The following is a 21321-nucleotide window of genomic DNA, read 5'->3' on the forward strand; positions in this document are numbered from 1 at the left end:
GAAGCTGCTTCCTCCACTGGGACTGCTGGGTGATGTGGTCCCCCTCCGAACAGCGGCTGCGTTGGAATGGCGGCGGCGGGAGGGAGACGGGCAGCAGACGCGGAATTAGAATCCGGAGAATGCAGGTAAGGTATCGGGCTTCGGGAACACAAGAGAACAAAAGTCGCCCGCTCTGCCGATTGCCCAGCTGTTATTTATGCGCCTCCAGGCGCGAGACTACAGGAAGCGGCTTCCTCTTCCGTCGCTGGGAATACTGGGGGATGTGGTCCCCCTCCGAACAGCGGCCGTGTTGGAATGGCGGCGGCGGGAGGGAAACGGGCAGCAGACACGGAATTAGAATCCGGAGAATGCAGGTAAGGTATCGGGCTTCGGGAACACAAGAGAACAAAAGTCGCCACCTAACTATAACATGTGTGAAACCTATGTTTTTTTCAGTGAATTTGTACGTTTTTTTAAATGCTAAGTTATGTATTTATTATTATATTTTTTAATATATTTATTTTATAATAAACTACGTATCAACATTTTTATTTTTTTATGGTTTTTCACGGTGCGCGCGCCGTGCGCGCACCCCGCGATTTTTTTAAAAAAAAATTAAAATGTTTTTTTCTGCCTTCGGGGTCCTTCAGGGACCCCCTGACAAAGGCTAGGGGGTCAGGAACTCTCTACCCTGCCCCCTTTTCACGTTCGCCACCTTCCTTTTTCACTCTCGCACTCAAAACAAACAAAATGGCGGCCAACACTTCCTGATTTCGACCGATTCGAACGTTGACTGACATGTAACCACCAATCAGAATTACGCTTGTGCACGTTACGGTGCGCGCACCGTGCGAGGCTATATATATTTATGTACTTTAACTGCAATTTTCTCAGGAACTACTGAACAGATTGACTCCATATATGCAAAAGGCACGTCCCTGACCTGAGGACTACCTCTTTGCCAAATTTCAAGTAATTCTGTTCAGCCGTTCGGGCTGTACCTTCGACTAAAGGTCCTATGGGAAAATGCATGGGGAAAACGCGTTTTGGGACCCCCCTTTTTTTTTCGGCCCCCGCTTGACGAATCCCCTCCCCCCCCCCCCCAGACTTTCAGGGTAGGAGCTGAGCGGAGCGCCCCATTAGTTTTGAAAATTTCGCGAGGATTCGTCAACCGGCGCCAAAGTTATTCAAAAAATAGAATTTTGTGATTTCCTATGGAAACACGGTCCTAACTATAACTATCTACTGGCGACCGCCAGTAGATATTATATATATATATATATATATATATATATATATATATATATATATATATATATATACTCTGTGTTAACCCCTTGCTCTTGACTGGATAGCTTTCCTGTCTAGCTCTTATCTCTCATTCTTACTCAGTGGCTTTCCTCTCTCATCGTTGTTTGTCCTGTCACTGAAGCATGTCTCCCTTACTGTGTGATGATTTGGAGGACTTGTTTCCTTCAACTGCTTGAATTCATGAAGCTACTTTGTTTTTTCAGCACTCCGTCAGGGTGCATACGTTTGCTCGCCCTCTCCATTGTGTACATTTTCCCTATGAAATACCCCATCCCGTGCACGCTGTGTTGCTCCCTCCTCTCCCTTCTAAACTAGCCTGCTGCTTTCCCCGCCATTCCCAGTGCTGCTTTCCCCGCCATTCCCAGTGCTGCCTTTCCCCCTCCCTTCGTTTCAAGGTTCTTCCTTGCTTCCCACCTCTCTTCCCCTCTCCACGTTGCTCCTCTATGCTGAATTCTTCAACCACTGGCTCCTACATTGTTTCCCACACCTCATCCCAGTCTTTAAAACAAACCTTTTATTTTTTGGAGGGCCTGGTAATTTCAATTTGCTGCTGGACTGCTACTTTTCAAAAAACGGTTTTGCACACATTTAAGTGAATTATTGTTTTAAGTTGCTGCTCCAGGTTTGGTGCCTCCTAGTTTCCTTCTAGTACCTCACCGGCTCGCCTCGTATACAGACTCTGTGGCTTGTACCATGGACCAGAAGGTCAAGAGCAAAAGGATCTCTATTTCCTAAGAAGGGGTGGACTTTTAACGCTGAGCTTATCCAACTACTGGAGTAACTGTCTGCTTCTTCAACATAAGCCGCAGTAGCAGGTGTGGAGTGTATCATAGTTGAGGAAAAACAGTCGGCGTACATATTTTTAAAGAAGCATTGCTTCTGGGTCATGGTAGTGCAGATGCTGTTGGTGTGAGACCTTGATAACTTATGGAGGAAAGAGTGGCAAGAGATCAGACCAGCTGACTGGAGGGTATGAGAAGAGATCAAGAAGGTTAAAGGAGATGGAATTCAACTAGTTTATGTCCTCATGGTGGTAGAATGACAGGCCCTATGTTTGATTCGATCCACGGAATAATTTAGTCAAGTTTCAATTTTAGGTTATCTATCTTGCAGGGCTTCAAGTGGGCCGGGTCTCGCCGATCCTGAGCACAGGCAGTTTTTTAAAGGGGGCCTCAAAACGGTTCTCTATCGAGCTCTGTTTTGTGCCCTGGCACAGGCGGTCTGTTTTGTTCCGGACTGCAGTGACAGCAGGCACATCGATGTGCGCTGCTCACACTGCTCACTTCTCACTAGTGGAGAAGTTACTGCATGACGTCATGTAAGGTGAGCGTTCGAGGGGCAGGGAAATCCTTTAAAGAGTCATTTTCTCTCTGGATTTCCCTTCTCTTTTTGAAACTCAGGAGCAGCATCATTTTTTATTTAAACTTGTATTTATTAAAAACCGCTTACACTGTATCTGGTACAAAGGACATGCATATACAATTTAGTCAGGATCAGCAACATTGTCGTGGTGTCACCAGGGCTTTAAGTGGACGTTTTTTCAATATTGTATACAAACCATAGTTGCTGGTTATTTTTCTTATGCAACTAACAACCATTGACAAAGCCAGTAGTCCTGACTTGTTGTAGGTATGATGTTACTTGTTGTATCCTATATCTGGATGCAATGACAGAAACTGCAAACTACAAGACGGGCAGCACGCTATGCTAAGCACAGATATTTAGCTTATGTCTTTTTAAGCCACGCCCTTAATTACATTGGCCATGCCCTTTTGAGAGACACCCCAGTTTTCTCATGCCATTTAAAGCCCTGCTACCTAGTTAAAGTCACCGAGGATTAGGAGTTTTTAAGCTTTTAGGCCTAGAGGAGCAAGTAAGTGGGTGAATTTAAGGCCAAAATCATTGGGTGACTCTGGAATTTGATAAATAAGAACTCTTGCATAAGGGGTAGAAGGACCTGGAGATAAAGTGACGGGTAGACATTTGGCTTCATTAAAGGAGGGTGTATGTGGCTGTGATGGGGTGAAAGACGTAATTCAAATGGTATTCACCGCACTCCGGGCCTGATAATGAGTGCCCCAGTTAACTGCGAAATGCGCGGTCACTAATGTTGCCACACACTTTGCATTTAGGAGTGTGACGTGAAGCATCCTGCATCCCGCTATTTTCTCCAGGTAAGTATCGTTAGGTCAAACCTGCTGATAGATACTAGGGGAAAAGGTCCTGAAAATACCAGAACCTGACGATTTTAGAGAAATGAGCACCAAAATCCTCATGTTGTGCCCCATTTTTTGCAGGTGAAACTCATAAATGGAATATTTTATTGCATCAGACAAATAGTGATTGCCAGGGTATCATTTTTTTTCCAGATGTGATCAAAAAAATTCCATTATCGAGACACTCGTTGAGAGGCCGAACAAAAAGTTTTTAACACAAAGGAAGGTGCACTCAAAAGACAAAGTCCAAATTCATATATATTCCAAAGAATTTTTCTTGGTCTTCTTATTTATTAAAGAGAATGACAGCCAACGCGTTTCGTTCCTAAAACACAGGAACTTCTTCAGGGCTGAAAATCAATACATAAAACAACATATATAAACAAATACATATATATACACAATACATTTACATCACAACATATAAAGATAACTGAAAAATCCGCAATAACCACAAATCAAAATGGAATACAAAACCAACCTAAAGTACAACATGTGTATATACATACATATTAAAGGGTTAAAATTCTGTAGGTGTAGGCTTTTTCTGATTTATATAATTCTGTCTCAAAGATTAAAAAGCAAGATTTGTGTATACCAACTTTATATATCAGGAAAACATAACAAACGGAGAAGGAGGAAGACAGAGTAAAGAAAAACAGAAACAAAGCCAGAAAAAGTGAAAAGAACTCAAAATAGCAGAGGCAAGTACTAACAGAAACAGGGAGCAAAAGCATTATTATAAATATCAAAAAATATCAATCTAATCAAAAAACTATAACTCAATCCAGGCTAGAGAAACAGAGAAAGGGAAAAGAACAAAAAACCAAGGGGTTGGGCTCACCACAGAGTAGATAGCACGAGAGAAATCTTATTCCATATTCTTTGAATCCGGCAATACCCAAATCATAATGACGTATCACACATTTGGTGTATAATAGCACGTCTGAAACACAAATATAAATATAAACAGCCCCATAATATAGTGGGCACACCAGACAACAAAAGCATCTTGAGTAAAGAAGTATATATGCATGACCTAAGTATATGCATAAAAATCTGAGGTCATCAGAAAATACACTCACCCGCAAATTTAAAAGTGAACGCAAAATCTCATATTAAGATTGAATGGTGTGTAGTACACAATGTTCACTCAAAGTGGTAGGGAATCCATTATTAGATCAATAATTCTAAAAAAGAGAAAAACCAAAAAAAGGGGAGATATGTAATCCCACCACAAGATATACAATATAATATATATTAACATTAATAAATTAAAGCACATATTAATCGCTTCAAAATTAAATATGCATATTAACACATATATGCACCCAAGATACAGTGTTGATAAGGAACTTAAATCATAAAATGAACATCATATTCATGGATTCAGAAAGTGGCCATAAATGCGCATTAAGACACATATATACATCTAAGTGGCCTTCCAGAGAACAACTTTGTCAATAAACAGCAGGTACCCATTGAGTATGTGGGCAATGTTTGAGTATTATATGCTGTAAGGCCATGTCAGATTAGGTCCTCGTAAGGAAAAGCCTTAACCATATCCCAAAAAGGAGCCTTTACATTAAATGGTGCCATACGGGGGGTCTATGTGTAACGAGAGCATCCGTAACAATATATTTACAAACTCCAGAGTAAGGAGAAACCGTTACGTGAAGGGAATAAATGAACACATTCCCCATAGCCTATGTTTCAAATGCAGTAACATTAACCTAGTATCTCAGTTATCATACAGCGCAATTTTCCTAAAAAACACACACAAAGCACATATAGCACACAAGAATAGTAGAAACCGCTGTATGCCCATTACTACGAGTTGAAGCGAAACAGCGCGAGTCTTTTGCGAATGAAAACGCCAGATACAAAAACCAACCTATCATTTAAAAGTCAAACGAGCGTATAATTCAACAGCCCACCCTGCGTTACCACAATGCGGACCCGTAAGTATTTGCAAATAAAACGCCAAATGCGAGAACCAGCTTATCATGAGAAGATCAAAAAACGTATAATTCAAGCGCCCACCCTGCGTTACAACAAAGCGGACCCATATAAGCGGACTCACCTTTTTATTCAGAAAGAAACCGACGGCATGATAACCGGCACGAGAGCAATACTGCAAACAGACCCACATGTTGAGGTCGGTTTAAATATACCGGCCAAACGTTGCCGTGCGTGCTCCAGCAGTGGTGAAATAGAAAAAGGTTAACAGACAAAGCTAATAGCGCCGCCATCTTGGAATGTGCAAATTTAGTCAAAAGTCATATGGCAATCTAACATAATCCCTTATAATAGTGACACATCAATGTCATATAAGGGAAATAACCAAACTGATATTCAAAATTTCTAATATTACTTATATAGGAAGTACATTGTAATTATAGTAGCGCAATATTTGCACAGAACTTGTCAGAAAATGTGTCAAAGCAGACCATGCGGCCATCTTGGAATGGTATACCATAAAACAAGGGATTATCCATTGACACAAATATGAACCAAGGAAACAGTTAAGAAGGACCATATGTAAAAATAGAAAATAAAAGATTTTGATGAAAAAATGACAAAATAAAGATGGAAACCAAAAAGGGGGCAGAGGAGTAGGGCATAAGAGAAAACAAACACACAACCATAATTCATGTATCAGTATGTGTGCTACACATTAGTCTGTAATGTATAGACATGAAGTCATGTACAGTATGCATCAGAGATAATAACAAAATTGTACAACGCACACAGAGCCTTATTTGTTCCATACAGACAGTATTATTTGAATATAAAGCAACCAAGTTGCTTCATAACCAGTTAGGAGAACAACACTAACCTAAGAAGTAATGCAATTCCTTATCAGTATTGTGACCTGCGTCAGTCGCCCTGAGTCTGCATATCCACTTTGCCTCCTTTTGTCTGACCAGAAGTTCCCTATTGCCCCCTCTGTTGTTAATAGGGACATGGTCTATTCCATGAAACCAGAATGTATCATTGTTTACATGTGCAAGTCTGTAGTGTTCACTCAAGGGATATCTCCGATCTTTATTTACAATAGCCCTACGGTGCTCCTGTATTCGGATTTTTAAGGGGCGGATTGTACTCCCTACGTAAATGATGTCACAATTACAGCCTATTACGTAGATAACATGAGTGGTATTGCAATTGATAAAATGCATTATATCATACTTGACACCAGTGTTGTAGCAGAAGTTGAAAGTTTTATTTTTCCCATGTGGACACATATTACACGTTCCACAGGTGAAAAAACCTTTGGGTGTGATTGGCAACCACGTTAACAGGAATCGTTGTTAACCTGGCGGTAGATCTCATTCATGTAGTCAACATGGTTCATAATCACAACATTACCGCCCTTATCGGCCTCCCTAATCACAATACTTTTATCCTGTTTTAAGCGATTGAGGGCTTTTCTCTCTTGTGCGGTAATGTTGTGATTATTCCAAGGTGTAAATTTTTTGATAGTCTCCATCCTATACAGATCCTCACTCACTTTCTCATAACACTTACCTTGACAATATTTTGGAATCTAGAACTAGATTCTTACAGAGGGGATATACTAGAGAAGTAGTGGACAAAGCCATCGAGAAAGTAAAATGTCGCACTAGAGAAGACACTTTGCAACCATCTTACAAAAGGGATACGCCTAATGCAAATCCAGTTAGGTTTATCACACAGTATAATGCAAATAGTTCTAAGGTCTTTAATATTCTAAAGAAAAACTGGAGTATACTTGGAGAAGTACCTTCTCTAAAGAGTTGCCTTACTAATGTTCCGTCTGTAACATATAGAAGAGGTAGATCGCTGCGGAATTTCCTATGTCCCAGCTATGTTACTACCCCAAAGGAAACGTGGTTGCCAATCACACCCAAAGGTTTTTTCACCTGTGGAACGTGTAATATGTGTCCACATGGGAAAAATAAAACTTTCAACTTCTGCTACAACACTGGTGTCAAGTATGATATAATGCATTTTATCAATTGCAATACCACTCATGTTATCTACGTAATAGGCTGTAATTGTGACATCATTTACGTAGGGAGTACAATCCGCCCCTTAAAAATCCGAATACAGGAGCACCGTAGGGCTATTGTAAATAAAGATCGGAGATATCCCTTGAGTGAACACTACAGACTTGCACATGTAAACAATGATACATTCTGGTTTCATGGAATAGACCATGTCCCTATTAACAACAGAGGGGGCAATAGGGAACTTCTGGTCAGACAAAAGGAGGCAAAGTGGATATGCAGACTCAGGGCGACTGACGCAGGTCACAATACTGATAAGGAATTGCATTACTTCTTAGGTTAGTGTTCTCCTAACTGGTTATGAAGCAACTTGGTTGCTTTATATTCAAATAATACTGTCTGTATGGAACAAATAAGGCTCTGTGTGCGTTGTACAATTTTGTTATTATCTCTGATGCATACTGTACATGACTTCATGTCTATACATTACAGACTAATGTGTAGCACACATACTGATACATGAATTATGGTTGTGTGTTTGTTTTCTCTTATGCCCTACTCCTCTGCCCCCTTTTTGGTTTCTATCTTTATTTTGTCATTTTTTCATCAAAATCTTTTATTTTCTATTTTTACATATGGTCCTTCTTAACTGTTTCCTTGGTTCATATTTGTGTCAATGGATAATCCCTTGTTTTATGGTATACCATTCCAAGATGGCCGCATGGTCTGCTTTGACACATATTTTCTGACAAGTTCTGTGCAAATATTGCGCTACTATAATTACAATGTACTTCCTCTATAAGTAATATTAGAAATTTTGAATATCAGTTCGGTTATTTCCCTTATATGACATTGATGTGTCACTATTATAAGGGATTATGTTAGATTGCCATATGACTTTTGACTAAATTTGCACATTCCAAGATGGCGGCGCTATTAGCTTTGTCTGTTAACCTTTTTCTATTTCACCACTGCTGGAGCACGCACGGCAACGTTTGGCCGGTATATTTAAACCGACCTCAACATGTGGGTCTGTTTGCAGTATTGCTCTCGTGCCGATTATCATGCCGTCGGTTTCTTTCTGAATAAAAAGGTGAGTCCGCTTATACGGGTCCGCTTTGTTGTAACGCAGGGTGGGCGCTTGAATTATACGGTTTTTGATCTTCTCATGATAAGCTGGTTCTCGCATTTGGCGTTTTATTTGCAAATACTTACGGGTCCGCATTGTGGTAACGCAGGGTGGGCTGTTGAATTATACGCTCGTTTGACTTTTAAATGATAGGTTGATTTTTGTATCTGGCGTTTTCATTCGCAAAAGACTCGCGCTGTTTCGCTTCAACTCGTAGTAATGGGCGTACAGCGGTTTCTACTATTCTTGTGTGCTATATGTGCTTTGTGTGTGTTTTTTAGGAAAATTGCGCTGTATGATAACTGAGATACTAGGTTAATGTTACTGCATTTGAAACATAGGCTATGGGGAATGTGTTCATTTATTACCTTCACGTAACGGTTTCTCCTTACTCTGGAGTTTGTAAATATATTGTTACGGATGCTCTCGTTACACATGGACCCCCCGTATGGCACCATTTAATGTAAAGGCTCCTTTTTGGGATATGGTTAAGGCTTTTCCTTACGAGGACCTAATCTGACATGGCCTTACAGCATATAATACTCAAACATTGCCCACATACTCAATGGGTACCTGCTGTTTATTGACAAAGTTGTTCTCTGGAAGGCCACTTAGATGTATATATGTGTCTTAATGCGCATTTATGGCCACTTTCTGAATCCATGAATATGGTGTTCATTTTATGATTTAAGTTCCTTAACACTGTATCTTGGGTGCATATATGTGTTAATATGCATATTTAATTTTGAAGCGATTAATATGTGCTTTTAATTTATTAATGTTAATATATATTATATTGTATATCTTGTGGTGGGATTACATATCTCCCCTTTTTTTGGTTTTTCTCTTTTTTAGAATTATTGATCTAATAATGGATTCCCTACCACTTTGAGTGAACATTGTGTACTACACACCATTCAATCTTAATATGAGATTTTGCGTTCACTTTTAAATTTGCGGGTGAGTGTATTTTCTGATGACCTCAGATTTTTATGCATTTACTTAGGTCATGCATATATACTTCTTTACTCAAGATGCTTTTGTTGTCTGTTGTGCCCACTATATTATGGTGCTGTTTATATTTATATTTGTGTTTCAGACGTGCTATTATACACCAAATGTGTGATACGTCATTATGATTTGGGTATTGCCGGATTCAAAGAATATGGAATAAGATTTCTCTCGTGCTATCTACTCTGTGGTGAGCCCAACCCCTTGGTTTTTTGTTCTTTTCCCTTTCTCTGTTTCTCTAGCCTGGATTGAGTTATAGTTTTTTGATTAGATTGATATTTTTTGATATTTATAATAATGCTTTTGCTCCCTGTTTCTGTTAGTACTTGCCTCTGCTATTTTGAGTTCTTTTCACTTTTTCTGGCTTTGTTTCTGTTTTTCTTTACTCTGTCTTCCTCCTTCTCCGTTTGTTATGTTTTCCTGATATATAAAGTTGGTATGCACAAATCTTGCTTTTTAATCTTTGAGACAGAATTATATAAATCAGAAAAAGCCTACACCTACAGAATTTTAACCCTTTAATATGTATGTATATACATGTTGTACTTTAGGTTGGTTTTGTATTCCATTTTGATTTGTGGTTATTGTGGATTTTTCAGTTATCTTTATATGTTGTGATGTAAATGTATTGTGTATATATATGTATTTGTTTATATATGTTGTTTTATGTATTGATTTCAGCCCTGAAGAAGTTCCTGTGTTTTAGGAACGAAACGCGTTGGCTGTCATTCTCTTTAACCCCTTCAGTGCCCATGACGAGCTGGACTCGTCATGGGCTGCGGTGGCGCTGTGCCCATGACGAGTCCAGCTCGTCATGAACTCCGCCCGCTAATGCAAGGCGCGGCACTGGGCGGGGAAAGGGGCGGGCATCCAAGGGGTTAATAAATAAGAAGACCAAGAAAAATTGTTTGGAATATATATCAATTTGGACTTTGTCTTTTGAGTGCACCTTCCTTTGTGTTAAAAACTTTTTGTTCTGCCCCGCATCCAACAACGACGGATGTTGGAAGTTGTTGCACCACGTACACAGACATAGTGTACTTTAATAAGAAGGAAAACAGTTGGAATCCAAGTGCTTGACCTTGGTCCGTCGTTGGGTTTGCTTTGTTTATGACTCGTTGAGAGGCCCTTAGTGTAAAAGAGTCTTGGGCAGCCACATTGAATCAAAGGGGGCATGATATTGAACCTGATTGTTATAAAGGGGAGCAATGCATATTGCTCAGAGTGCATTTTTGGGAGTGAAATACATATTGCTCAGAGTGCATTTTTTGCTTCTTCAATGAGTTTATTGCCCAGGGTGCATTTGAGGTTTTTAGAGGGGTGAATTGTCCAGGGGCATCTGAGGATTTTCAAAATCTATTGTCCAGCGCGTTGGCCACTTCAACTCTCAGGCCTGCTTTTATAGTCTCTTCACCCTGTTAGCGCTTTACAAACTAATGTAAAATGCTTTGTGTCACTACAATATATACTTACTCCTTCCAGCACTTTTATGCATTTAGCAGCCCAGAAAGCAATTTGCCATCTTCTTTCGTCTTTGAAGTCTTTCCATGAAGTAAAATATTGACATTCTACAATGTTTTTTTATTTATGTGTCTGGAATGTATAGGATGTGTACTTTGTAAAGATAAGTGATTACAATAAATACCATTTTGGTGCCCGATACTATTTATATTATTATATAGTTGTCCCTTCCGTATTGTGTTGTGTTGAATAGTGCTGTAAATAGCAAAAGTTATGACCCCCCAACAAAATGGTGCACGAGTTATCGACCTCTTTCGAATGAAATGATGCATCAGCCCTATCGAAATTCATCGATGTGACTTTTAGATGCATGGATCACAGCGGTGAGTGCTCCGGGGTCCACCTAACTAAAAGAAAAATACCAATCAGTTTATATTTTGTGTTTATGGAAAGACCAACGCAATCTGTGTAAAAATGATGTGTATTTATTGTAACATAGCGGCTCTGTTCGTATTACAGTACTTTTGTATTCTTTGCGACAGCTCTGTAATACCCGATTTCTTCTTGTTTTGCTGTTTTGGTTATTTTTTATATGTGAAATTTGTCCTTTTTGCTCGATATAAAATATGAGCATGCTGTTAAAATGCGAGCAGCCCTGGTATGTGTTGGCCTGCTCGTTCATATACAATCTCATTTTTTGTAAGCATTATTGCCTACCCAGAAAGTGCGATTCGCAGATGCTGATGCAGGGTTTAACTTGTCAGTTTCGCCTAGGAAGAACGTACGTGCCAGGAGATGAGCAGTTACACCGAGCTCCTCGGCGCGTCAGAAGGGGATGGGTGGGGCCTGTAGAAAAGGACGGGGTGTAGGAGGAGCAGGCTGGGAGGGGTGGCAGCCTGTGGCGAGAAAAGAGCTAGCGACAGGGCGCATCACACAAGGCGGAAATGTTTGTTGTTGAAACTGGATTACAAGAAGGAACTACGGCAGCCTCGGGGGCGCGCCGGTGAATTTCAAGGATGCCTGGCACATTAATAAGCCCCGGGACTTTCTGCTAGGTTTGTAGAAGGGGCCACCACCCCACATGTGCGTGTGACTATTGCCAGACGGTCTAGTGCACGGCAGTACGCTCGCCAGAGCGCACAGACACCCAGTGGACTACCACAAGACTTGTTTCATTTTTTTCGGTCCGGTTACCTTGGTTGTGACTTTTGTCAGAGTTGAATTTAGTGGCTGCAACCTATTACTATCCGAAGAGATTCCTGTTTCTCCTGTCTTGTGGACGAAGAAAACACTTTCTAGCGATACTGTAAGTTCACGCCTTCATTTTAAATGCAGGTTTAAACTTAACCCGAAAGTAGTGTTTGAAAGTGTTTCATACATATTTTTGAGCGGGATTGGAGACGTTCACTCAGAATAAAAAATACTGAGGTGATTGCGTCCAAAGCCGGACATGCCCCGTCTGTGCATTTGTTGCCGATGTGAATATATATTTGTTTTTATGTATCCCATGTGTTGTCGTCTGTCGCTTTCCTCTGCATGCTAGATAGTGTTGTTGTCTTGTATTTTGAAACATGGTCACTTTAAGAATAATTGCTAGCTTTTTTGGTGAAAAGGAAACAAAAATAAGCAGTTCATTCGAGAAGATTTAAAAATAAAAACTCCATAATACTGCTCAGTTCTATCGCCTTATTTGCTTGTTCTGTTTAATAAATTAATTTGCAAACTGTTTCGTTCAACTGGTGCATGGTGTACAAAATAATTTCGTAAATGGATTCGTTCTGTTTTATGATTGATTGGTGGGGCATCAAAGCCCAAACAAAGCCCCGTCAGCTCCTTGCTGTTGTCAGGCTGCGGATTTGGGATTAGGCCGGCTGAACACAGCACAGATCTTAACCTAGGTTCTTAACATCAGAAATAACCTGCTGGCGCAGTGGGAAACTCGGACTTAATCTTTTAATCTCTTGAAGTTTCTGAAGTGCTTATTTGGCTTCTCATGGGCATGACAAATGTTGGGTGTGGGGTGTTCAAAATGCCACAGTTGTAACTTTTTGTGTAATATCGGATACATTCACAGCTGGATGGTTAACATACTGTAATGATATTACTATGACATTTCAAGGTGTAACAGTGCCCAGAATGGTATAACTAACTTCTAGACCAAGGGCAAAATATTATTTCAGCGTGCATTATATGTATAACAGTGGTTCTTAATCTTTGCATCAGGGACCCCTCTGGGTCCGCAATTCCTACTCAGGGAGTCCCTGACTGCTTAGACAATTAAATTATATTAACAGATTAATAAAGCGTTTATAAACAAAGAAGCAAAATGTACAACTGAAAACTTAAAAAATGTTCTTTAAATGTGAAGGAATTTGAAATGGGAGGCTAACAATTAAGTTCTCAGATTGATTTGTGGGAGCAGCGCAAATGCACCAAACAATATAGTATGGATGACGGGTGGCCTCAGTTGAGAAACGTCCCAACCTTCCCATTAAAAATATTTGTTATGATTTACAGAAAATATTTCAGTAGTTATGTATTTACATATTTGATGAATTGTCGTTTCTGTATTTTAATATATATTTTTTGAGACAGTCATTGAAATTGCTTAAGTCTGGGACCACAGCTTCCAGTAATGATTCATGGGTGCCCCAGACTTGATGTTCAGAACTACTGATGTAGAAATACGTACCATCGGCTGTTTATGAGACTGTAGATCTCAAAGAGGGCAGGCATGTTATTTGCATGTACATAAGGCCACCCATAACTAGTATTAGTACAGCATTGTGCTGCAGTCTAAATCTTGGCCCTGTTTCATTCAGATCTTGGAGTGCTGTCAGTTGATTGAGACTCTTGTTTGTTGGCGTTTGTTTGCGTGAGGCTTCTTTGATGTGTAGTTTAGAGGTGCTTTTGTAGATTGTGATGTGTGCATGATGGCGTGATGTAGTTATGCTGAATTTATCACAGTGGTTACAGGGAATATCTTATTGCGATCTGTTACTGTACTGTGCATTTTTGCAGAATGTTGCCAATTGCATGGTTTTGGAGCAGAGTTATGTGCTTGTGGGTGTGGGAGATCTGTCTGACTTAACATGTTGTATGTGGAAGGCCAATGATGGATCTGTCTGGAACGTTTGTCAGTGTTGACTGCGCTGAGAGGAGATTGTTGTTGGGAGTCCGATGAAAACCACATTATTGGCAGTCAGGCAAGTGTTGTGTGTACGCAGTGCTTAATTTGTAAAAGCATAGGTGCCAGGGCCAAACGTTTTGGTCAGAAACCAGCGCTATTAAATGTCGGTGTGCTGAATACTAAGGTAGCGTGGTCATGATGCCATCTCATGCCTCTTAATCCACCACAACACACTGGCTGTCCATTGACCTCACTCTACTGGTTTCTATCTCTGTTTGTGGCAGTGTTTGCCTTTCTCTTCCTCCTTTTCTCTTTGTATTTTTTTCGCTCTCTCTTGCTCGGGGTTAAGTCTGCTGAAGAAAATAAGTGCTACCACAGGCTCAAATTAAGCACTGTACACGTGAGGGGCAAAGACAGCCTATAATGTACTATTTGCAGAGTTGTGTGTCTTAAGCTAGGGTGAGTTACGGATTTTATTATTTCAGCAGAACTGTTGTATATGTGTTTTATTCAGGATTTCCAACGGTTGGTCCTGTAAGGAAAGAATCCTGATCGGCCACGTAGGGTGCATAATTAGAGTTTCAAAATCATTACATGTAGTATAATAGGAAAAAAGGGTAGAATGCTTGAGTTATATAAAATTGCTTTCTAGCTCTCTTCTGACCTTCCACATGGGCCGGAGGTGGGAAATGACTGAATTCTGACATGGCTGTGGAGCGTTAGTTTATAATTAGCAATCCAGCAAGTGGGCTAGTGAAGTCAATCTCTCCTCTTATGTCTTAAGCGATTAGAAGATCAAAAGTTTGAATCGTTGCAACGCAGACTCCGACTTCTATCATTCTATGAGCCATACATTGAGCACCACTAAATTGGGTAGTAGTAGCATCTGTTATTAATAGTGCATAGAAACCGCAGAAGAGAAGTTAAAGCGCTTTATAAAAAAAAAGAAGCTATTCTGGCTTTGAGGTCATTGCTGCAAGAAGAGGGCCGCAACACACTTCATTGCACTGAAGAGCCCGGTGTAAGTACCGGCTTGTGCTTGCTAAGAGGAGGCACATATACGCATGGACTCTGTCTGCGTAAATACACAGGACTAAGGAGAATGTATTAAATTGCTGTGCCACAATGTCGAAAACAGCTGGAATAATTAAGGAAAAGCGACTCTTAATGGCTCTGTAATGTGGCAAAAATAATCTTGTTGAGCATAGTGCCCATTGGCAGCCGAAGGCCGTTAAAATGCGATTTTCACTTGACTCTTACTGCACAAGTGAATTCATGCTTACTCCCTGCCTTTTTCTAGGAGAGGGAAGACCTTTTCAGACAGACTGCTGCTGGCTTGGGTTTGGGCCTTCTGAAGACCTTGCCTTGACACTTCGGTTCTGTCGCCCTTCCGGTGGTGATGTAGCCCCTGTAGTCTGCAGTCTCAGTGGAATGGGTGTAGCAGCTCCTATGGAGCAGATGCTGTAGCTCCCGCAGCATAGGTTCTGTCGCGCTTCCGGCAGTGATGTAGCCCCTGTGGTCTGGGCCTGCAGCCTCAGTGGAATGGGTGTAGCAGCTCCTGTGGAGCAGATGCTGTAGCTCCTACAGCACAGGTTCCGTCGCCCTTCCGGGGGTGATGTAGCCCCTGTGGTCTGGGCCTACAGCCTCAGTGGAATGGGTATTGCAGCTCCTGTGGAGCAGATCCTGTTGTTCCCGCAGCACAGGTTCTGTGATTCTTGTGGTGCTCGTCCAGCAGTGCTGCTCCTCAGAGACCGAGATCTGGACATTCCATGGTACAGATTTTTCTGCAGAAAAGGAAGTTTTCTTAAGTCTCTACAGATGTTCTACATTTTCTTCAAAATTGGATAATTTTCCCTTGGATTTTCTGTGCCAGTTTTGTTTTCCTGGCAGTACTATAGCTAAATAACTATAAAAAAAGGAATGAGGAGTGAATAGGGTCGGGGAAGCCAGCTGTACAGCCAGCTATTCATATTAGCTACCAAAGAGGGATATCACTGACAAAGGTACTAAGATATTGTAATATCAGGTCAGGAGAGTGATATGCTGGACTGAGCTATGATTATGGGAGCGGCCGGTCAGGAGAATGGCATGCATGCGGAGCGGTGGTGCTGGTAGTTAAAGGTCAGTAGCATGACATGCTAGGCTGAGTAGTGAGTATGGCAACTGAAGGTCAGTAGAGGGATGCTGGCTGAGTGGTGGTTATGGTAGCAGTACGTCACTAGAGTGATGTTGACTGAGCAGTGGTTATGGTCCCATCAGTGTGCATTACCTCACTGATCATGACGCAGACAGGACGTTCGGATCTGGCTGGAGGAGACACTTTGAAGTCAGGGCGTACAAACTGGGGTTGTTTAGGAGAAATTTGCGTGAATCGGACTGAAAACCCACATCTCTTGAAGCTTAAATGAATGTTAAAAGTAGACAAATATGTTAAGAATTTTGGCATTAAATCGAAGAACTTTAGTGTACGTTTGCTGTGTCGTTTCCGCAGATTTGGTAGGCTCGATTCACAAATATTTTTCACACATAAATTTGGCCCCATACCCTCAGATAAACACGTACTTACCCCAGAATGGGATTGCCTTCAGCCTCTGGCTCCTGAAGTGCCGTACTTCTGGTCATGGACTCTTGTTCATGTTTACCGTGCATGGCAGCTGCTCTCGGTACTACCTTACAAACCGTGAATTGTCTCAGTGATTTGGGAAGGTGAAAGAAGTCAGGAAGGCTGGAGCAGCAGAGTAATCAGTGGTCACCGGGGGTGGATGGAGGGATGCTGGTCAGCGCCAGGATACCCTCCAGAGTGATAGTGCACTCTAAAAATTTGCATAACATGATTCACACAGCCAGCTATTTAATGTGTCCTGAGAGGGCGAGACACACGTGAAGACGGTTCTTTTTTTTAGTTTTTTTTTTTATATATGTTTATTGAGAAGTACGTGTCAGTTTATAAACAATACATTAAACAAAAGGAGTATAAACAAATCAAATTATGGCCACACAATAAATTACTATGAAATGTTACCTTCTCAGATTTCTAAATATAAAAAAAGATAATCCAGATATCAAAAGATACAATAGTTGAGGTACTCATAAAACCTGGAAAGGGAGAAATAGGAAAGGTGGGATAGGGAGGAGAGGATAAAGATAGTATACAATATGTAGTAAACCATGCATTATAGATAGTTGGAAGATAGTAGCGATAATTTCATACTAATATAATATTTCAAGTGAAGATATTCCCACTAACTCAACAATTTCAAATAGGTGAACAGTAAGTCCTAATTCAAATACCAGTGTTACTGGCTAACGTGTCAACAATTCTAATGATAACATGAACAGCATGAATGTAAATAATGATGGTAATGAATTAATAAGTACATGAAAAAAGAAGTTATTCCCTTATTGTAGTTCCCAATTAGAAGACAAATTTGAAATATTACTAGAAATAGAATATTTATTACCTAGAAAGGGGTTCCAAATTTGGATGAAAGTTAAAACATTGTCCTGCAATCTATAAATTAGTTTTTCATATGATGCTATTTTATACATTTCAATAAGCCATTCATCATGTGTATGGCATTGTGGTGTTCTTCAATGTCTTAATATACAAATGCTTCCTACAGTGAGTGTAATAGTATCAATCGTTTTATATGGTTTGTGAGATTCGGGAGATCAGTAACATCATGTAATAGAACACATTTTTACGTTAAAGGAATGGACACTAGAATAGCTCTGTGTAGAGAGGCAGTTATGGCAGACCAATATTCCTTCAAAATTGGGCATCGGAATAAAATGTGTACTATATCGCAGTCCTCCTGTGGGCACCTCCAACAGGTAGATCGGTGTAGTAAACCTGCTGACTTGAGTTTTTGTGGTGACCAATACCAGTTATGAAGAATTTTGAAAAGAGTACATTTCATTCTGGCCTCTCTGATTCCCTTATCCATGTTCATAATAACGTCCTCCCATTCTTCATCGGAATAAGCTACAGTAATTAACCCTTGCCATTTGACATAAAGCTGTGCAAGTAATGGATACGAGTGTAATTTATGCACTATGAGATTATAAAATCCAGAGACTGCGCCTTTGAATTTCCCCCAAATTTTTAAATATTGTAACACTAGGGAATCTTCAACTATCCAAGGAAATGGTCCTAGTCTACGAAATAGGGCTTGTTTTAGTTGTAAGTATTTCCCCTCTTGGGAGGCAGGGAGTTGAAATTCTATCTGAAGCATTTCAAAGGTTTTAAGCTTACCTTCTAAAGTGAGTAAGTGATCCAACGTTGGAATACCTGCTCTCTCCCATATATCACAGGATATAGTCTGTTTACCTATTCTAATATCAGTGTTATGCCATATGGGGGCCTTTCCATGCAGTCTTGGGTCATTCTTAACCCCTTCGGTGCTCATGACGGAATGGTTCCGTCATGACCCACTGTTGAGCTGTGCTCATGACGGAACCATTCCGTCATGACCACGCCCGCGCAAGATTCCGTCAGCACAGCGGCGGAATCTGCGCAGCATCGAAGGGGTTAAGGAGTTTGTGGGCATGTATGCACATCTTAAACATAGATTGAATAATAGGAAGTTTGTAAAGCAGGTGATTTATGAGTGTAAAACATGTGCAAACCTGAAGTTGCCTGTACAGTTTGTCTTTCAATGAGAACCCATAGTGGGGGATCATCCTGTCTGTGCTAAAGATAAACAAATTGAGATAAATGGAGGGCTGTATAGTAATGCTCAATACACTGTAAACTAAGACCCCCATATCACCTGTGAGCAATCAATTTTGAGATTTTAAGTCTAGGTCTCAGGGATACCCAAATAAAGGTTTTAATACCTTTATCAATATCTCGCAATATTGATATTTTAACTGTCAAAGGCAACATACCTAAAACATAAGTGAAACTGGGCACTATAATCATTTTCACTGTCTGTACTCTACCCCAAAAAGACAAGTTAAGATGGGACCATTTTTCATACTCTGACTGCGTTTTGGCAATAAGTGGATCTAAGTTATCTTGAATCATACGTTCTATACCTGTGTTGATGTAAATACTTAAAAACTTCAGGCGGTCCATTTTCCATTGAAAATTATAGCCCAAAATCGCTGCTTTTGTTGTACCCCTGGACAATGGTAGAGCTTCACTCTTATTCCAATTGACTTTGTAGCCAGAAATGATCGAGAAGCGAGAAATGGTAGACATGAGTCTAGGGAGAGAGGTAGGCAGATCAGTAACTGTGAGCAATATGTCATCTGCATAAAGAAGTCTTTTTGAGATCCCTGCTGGTGTAGGAATGCCTGCTATTTGTGAACACGGTCTTATTGCCACAGCCAGCGGTTCAAGTGCAAGAAGGAACAAGAGAGGCGATAAAGGGCAACCCTGGCGGGTACCTCTTTGCACTAAAAAAGATTTTGAAAGGAAACCCCCACAATTCACTTGTGCGGATGGTGTCTCATATAACCATTGTGAAGACGGTTCTGAAAAAGTACAATTGCAGTACATTTCCAGAATGTGCAAATTCACGGAAAATATCTAGACTATGTGTGCAACTAATGAATCTTTGATTTCTGCCGAAAAGCCTGTGGCACATATTGGGGGTACCAAGAGGTGTGTGGCTCTAGCAGGGCAGGCCGTTGCCGTTTACGTTGTAATCGACTATTCCATATTTTCACCATCTAAAACAATAGACCCACAAGGATGTTTTCCGGGCAGTGCTTAAGCTGTGCAGGCGGATGCCAAGATGAAAAACTGCCCTCAGTTTTGGGTCCGTTGTCATTCTTTTCGTCATCACACCCTGACTCAGAGCAGCAAAGATAAAGAGGGAGGTGAGAAATATAGAAAGATAGTGACAGAGAGAAAGCAGGGATGACAAGGAACGAGCCAGAGTGACATAAATAGACAGCTTGAATAGGGTGGTGGAAGAAAGAAACATGCAGTGGACTGAGCAGCCTTTGTATTTACCAACACATGCATGCAGCATCGCCTGTGGTGAGATTTGGTGAAAATCTTTTGGCCCTGCATTAATATATATACGTGTGGTGTGTGTGTGTGCGTGTGTGTGTGTGTGTGTGTGTGTATATATATATGTGTGTGTGTGTGTATGTATATGTATGTATATATATATATGTATATATATATATATATATATTCACTGAAAAAACCATAGGTTTCACACACGTTATAGTTAGGAATTAGCATTTAATAAACCTTGCAAATTCACTGAAAAAACCATAGGTTTCACACATGTTATAGTTAGCGGAAATTTTACTGATAAAAAACCAATGAAATTCCCCCGTTATAGTTAGTGCAGGAAACTATAACTCACGCGACCGCAATCTTCTGCTGATGCTAATACTGTATTTAGACACTTATTTGCCCATGTCTTCTTCCATAAATTTTTAGCTATACATATATTACAAATATTATTTTTTTCATAAAGACACATATGTCATCAGCAGAAGATTGCGGTCGCGTGAGTTATAGTTTCCTGCACTAACTATAACGGGGGAATTTCATTGGTTTTTTTATCAGTAAAATTTCCGCTAACTATAACGTGTGAAACCTATGGTTTTTTTCAGTGAATTTGCAAGGTTTTTTAAATGCTAATTCCTAACTATAACGTGTGTGAAACCTAATGGTTTTTTCAGTGAATTTGTACGTTTTTTTAAATGCTAAGTTACTTTACGCCATTCGTGGCGTGCGCACCCACTTAACGCAGTTCATTCCGTGCGCGCACGGTGCGCTTCGCGCACCGTGCGCGCACAGTGAGCACGCAGTGCGCTTCGCGCACCGCGCGCCCACTTTACGCAGTTAGTGCCGTGCACGCACGGTGGGCACGCGGTACGCTACGCGCACCGCGTGCCCACGTTACGCTAGATGGGCCATGTACGCACGATGCGCTTCGCACACCGTGCGCACATGGAGGACATATTATGCGCTTCCTTGTGATAGGTAATCTGTTGAAATTTTTTGGGGAAATGCTGTGCTCTTATATGCCATGCACAAATGGTGGCCTTCGGACACCATTTGCACACGGGGTGGAGAGAGTGGTTTTTTTTAATAAGTTTTTACCGTACGCGTACGGTAAG

General features: G+C 40.7%; 1 protein-coding gene across 5 annotated transcripts in view; it reads left to right on the top strand.

Annotated features, from left to right (window-relative positions):
• The window catches only part of JAK1 (Janus kinase 1), a 647675-nt gene that overhangs the window by 141853 nt on the left and 484501 nt on the right, over positions 1–21321 (top strand). Inside the window, exon 1 of one of the 5 annotated variants that reach the window (XM_085602372.1) lies at positions 11965–12405. The exons of the other annotated variants lie outside the window; for them this stretch is intronic. The gene's annotated coding sequence lies outside the window, so the exon portion shown is untranslated. Of the gene's footprint in view, positions 1–11964; positions 12406–21321 lie in introns of those variants that run through there. 5 annotated transcript variants of the gene reach the window in all.

This window comes from Triturus cristatus, chromosome 4_2 (assembly GCF_964204655.1).
Source record: "Triturus cristatus chromosome 4_2, aTriCri1.1, whole genome shotgun sequence".
NCBI lineage: Eukaryota > Metazoa > Chordata > Amphibia > Caudata > Salamandridae > Triturus > Triturus cristatus.